This window comes from Myotis nattereri (genome assembly GCF_964212035.1).
Source record: "Myotis nattereri genome assembly, chromosome: 1".
NCBI classification, from domain to species: Eukaryota; Metazoa; Chordata; class Mammalia; order Chiroptera; family Vespertilionidae; genus Myotis; species Myotis nattereri.
The window spans coordinates 73050882-73055390 of NC_138075.1; positions in this window are offsets into that span (position 1 = coordinate 73050882).

Here is a 4509-nt window from a genome sequence, read left to right on the forward strand (position 1 = left end):
CACAAAGCAAGGTGTCACAGATGATTACTGATTGAATAAATAAATAAAAATGTAGAATCACAGGACTTTGAGGTGGACAGGAAAGGTCATCCCATTCACTCCTTCATTTTTTTGTAGATATAACTTAGATCCAGAGAGTAAACTTGAATAAAGAGCTTCAGGAGAGATGGAAGTTAAGACGAGGTGGGATAAAGAAAGAAAGTGGGATAAAGAAAGAAGGCCTCTGACTCCCACCTATCCTGACTGAAGGTTCTCTACAGGCTTCTTTTTCTCTCTCAAGTTATCAAGAACAGGTGGGCTGGGCCGGACAAAGGTGATTAGCAGTGACTGGCAAAGTTACAGGTCCTCTGATTTCTAGTCCAGATCTCTCCAAACACCAGTCGTGAGAATCATGAGTTGGCACAGTGTTGGAGAGATCTTATTTTGATTAAACACAGGACCTGTCCAGCTTTGAAGCACCATATTCCTGGAATAGTCCAGGTCAGAGGATTAACTCAAGGGCACTATGACCTTGACCCTAAGTTTTGCGTGTGCATGTGGGTGTGTGTCTATCTCTGGAAGCACCGTGAGCATCTCCACACCCATCACCCTGAGAAACCATGTTCTTGGTTGCTTCATGCAGAACCCCTGGCTAGTACAGTGGATTCCAGATGGAACTCAGATCTCCTAGGCCATGAAGAAGGCCTCTGACTCCCACCTATCCTGACTGAAGGTTCTCTACAGGCTTCTTTTTCTCTCTTCCAGGAGCCCCTGGATGTCCTATGCTGTATGTTCATTGGTCAGTGTTTCCAGTGCTGTTTAGAAGCTTCCCTCCATGTCCCATTTTCCCCCACCACTATACTTTGCCTAAAAGGTGCTCAGAAAATTCATTTATTATTTTAGAACATACAGGGTCTCCAAAAATGTATACACACTTTAACATCTGATAGCTCAATTTTGAAAATAAAATGTATTTTAATAAACACTATCTTTATAATTATTCAAAGTGTATGTATACATTTTTGGGACATAATCATGTGTCTATCTATCTATCGTCTATCTATCTATCATCTATCTATCTATCTATCTATCTATCTATCTATCTATCTATCTATCTAAATGATTAGATAGATAGATAGATAGATAGATAGATAGATAGATAGATAATACAGTACTTACACAAGTTCAGCTCTGCGCTAGGTACTAAGGATACAGAAGACATGTAGGAGAAAACCAAAGGAAGTAGCTTGAGGCTAGTCCTTCTATACAGAAAATAAAGGCAAAGGTGAGGGCAGCCAATTGCAGATGGAAAGGAGCATGAGCAGTAGAGATCTAGGGCCTTGCTCCAGAGAAGCCAGCAGACTACTCTATATGCATCTGACATCATGAAGGCAAGTTTTGTCTTTTATAAAGTGCATAAGAATATAAATTCAATTGATGCTGCAGACCAAGAATAACCTGGTAATCTGGACATCAGGGATGGTCTTTGTCCCTTTTAAGAAACTAAAGTCAAATTACAATGTCAGAGAGGAGGGGAGAGGAGAAAGAGATAGAAACATCAATGATGAGAGAGAATCATTAATTGGCTGCCTCCTGCACTGCAGATCAAGCCCACAACATGGGCATGTGCTCTGACCAGGAATCGAACCCATGACCTCCTGGTTCCTGGGTTGATGCTCAACCACTAAACCACACCAGCCTAGCCACAGTTACTTTGTAGCACAGGTGGGACAAAACCTAGTTCTCTGATGGATAGTCTGGTGCACTTTCTACTCTACATGGCCTCTTGACTGGTCAAATGTTAAGCTTTAGCTTATCAAGTGAGATCTCCAGAAATGTTAGGAGGAAAATGAATATGTTCTCAAAAAGCGGTTTCCTATACTTCTAAAGAGGTTGCAAGGAAACATGTCAAGTCGTTTTTAGGGAAGGATGTCAGTCTTGTCCTCTTGGGAACTGTGATTTGTTCAGTGCAATTAGAACAGAGTGCTTTCACCTAGACAGCAGACCAAGTGGAGGCTGAGGGAGAGGCTGCCGGGTCTGACATGTACTCCTTGCTTATCTGGTTTCTGTGATTATAGAAATGAGAGAGGACATAAAAAGCAGAACTTATTCTTTAAAAAGAACAAAACACCAGCATTTATTTTCCATAATTACAAAAGTAATACATATTCAGGGCAGAGAAAAGCACAACCAAAGAATTTTGTCACTCAGAGAATCAGTGTTAACTGTGCCTGTCCTTTGGTGTGCATAACTGTGTAGGACTTCTTTTAGATAAATAAAGGGTGACGAAAAAAGCGCTTTAAAAAAAAATCTTTATTAGTTAAGGTATTACAAATGTGTCCTCTTCCCCCCCATTAACCACCCCCCCCACTCATGCTCTCATCCCCCTGTTGTCCATGTCCATTGGTTTGGCTTATGTGCATGCATACAAGTTCTTTGGTTGATCTCTTCCCCTTGTCCCCTCCCTCCCCTACCTTCCCTCTGGGGATTAACAGTCTGATCGCTGTTTCTCTGTCTCTGGATCTGTTCCTGTTCATCAGTCTATGTTGTTCTCTATATTCCACAAATGAGTGAAATCATGAGGAATTTATCTTTCTCTGACTGGCTTATTTCACTTAGCATAATGCTCTCTAGTTCCATCCATGCTGTTGCAAAAGGCAAGACTTCCTTTTTTAAATTTATTTATTTATTTATTTTATTTTTTTAAAAAATATATTTTATTGATTTTTTACAGAGAGGAAGGGAGAGAGATAGTTAGAAACATCGATGAGAGAGAAACATCGATCAGCTGCCTCCTGCACATCTCCTACTGGGGATATGCCCGCAACCCAGGTACATGCCCTTGACCAGAATCGAACCTGGGACCTTTCAGTCCACAGGCCGACGCTCTATCCACTGAGCCAAACCGGTTTCGGCAGTTCCTTCTTTTTTAAAAGGGCTTTTTTGTCTTTTATTGAAAACAATCAGTTAAGTATGTGAGTGAGTATATGTGTGTGTGTGTGTGAGAGAGAGAGAGAGAGAGAGAGAGAGAGAGAGAGAGAGAGAGAGGAGCTAACTCTCTCTATACAACAAGATGTCAGCACAGAGACTTCTGAGTCTGAGATGAAATCTTGGTCCAAAGGTTGTGGATGAGCATGATGCACTAGGTCAGGGAAGCATGTGTAGTATCCATCAAATCATGGCAAAGTTGTGAGCGAGAAAACGACTGGATGTATTTAAATTCTGAAGGCCAGCTCATGCACCGGCTCATGAACCAGCCTTGTCTAGAGGAATTATATGATTGGAACCTGGTGAATCACAGGGAAGACATAAAGCCCTAAGTCCTGGTCACAGAGGAGGCACTCCACCTCAGCCACATACCTCCTGTCAGGCCTACACCTGGGCTACAACCCAAAGGCCAGTGGCTGAGATGCAGAGTTCATATGGGAATCAATGGAAAAACTTTCATGATATTTATTGGGGATAAAAACCAGGCTAGAAAGGGCACATAAGATAACCAGTCCTATTAGAAGGAACAAAAATGTCCAAAGGAACACCATTTCTATCAAGTTACTCTGAATTCTATTTAAATAAAGGTGCATTTGATAAAAATATCCCTTTCTTTCTCTAAGCCTGGGTGCTAATAAACTCAGCGGGCATTTATTCCTCACTTTGACATATTTGCTCTCCTTACCACACCTCTCTCTGGTGCTCCTAGGGTCCCAAGGTGTTGAAATGAGGGTGGCTGATACTTAAAAAGACTTTCCTAGGTGAGAAAATGAAATGACGTAATGATTTCTTTTTTAAGGAAAGAAGGGAGGTGAGTGAGTGGTGGGTAGAAAAAGAAATGTTTTAAGAAAACTGGAAGCCAAACTCTAACTTCACTTATCTCCTTACTGTGTGTGGGTAGATTTCATATCTAGCATGTACTTGGGGGCTCTCTGGGGTCAAAGGCACTAAATGAGGAAAACAGAAGAATGACAGGTAGCTGGAGAGTACTTATAAGCCAGGCTTTAGACTCAAATTAGCCTGTAAAAATAATAGTCACCCAACCTATACAATAAAAGCTAATGTGCTAAGTGTCCAGCCATCCAGTGACCTGTTGACTGTTCAGCCAATCAAAGTGTAATATGCTAATGATATGCTAAGGCCACTCAACCACTCACTATGACGTGCACTGACCACCAGGGGGCAGACACTCTGACCGGTAGGTTAGCTTGTTGCTTGGGTCCGGCCAATCGCGACTGAGTGAGATGGGCCGGACACACCCTGGAGCCCTCCCATGGTCCCTCTCCAGCCCTGATCATGCACCGATAGGGTCCCTTGGCCTGGCCTGTGCCCTCTTGCAATCTGGGACCCTTCAGGGGATGTTGGAGAGATGGTTTCAGCCTGATCCCGCAGGCCACTCCCCTTGGGAGGGTGCCAGACACAGGGCTCATGGCTGGTGAGCACTGCTGCAGCCAGCTAGAGCCTCTCCTGATTGGGACTGATTGGGCGCGAGCCCACAGCAGGTGCAGTGGGGCCGGGATGAGCGGGAGCAGCAGGTAGGAG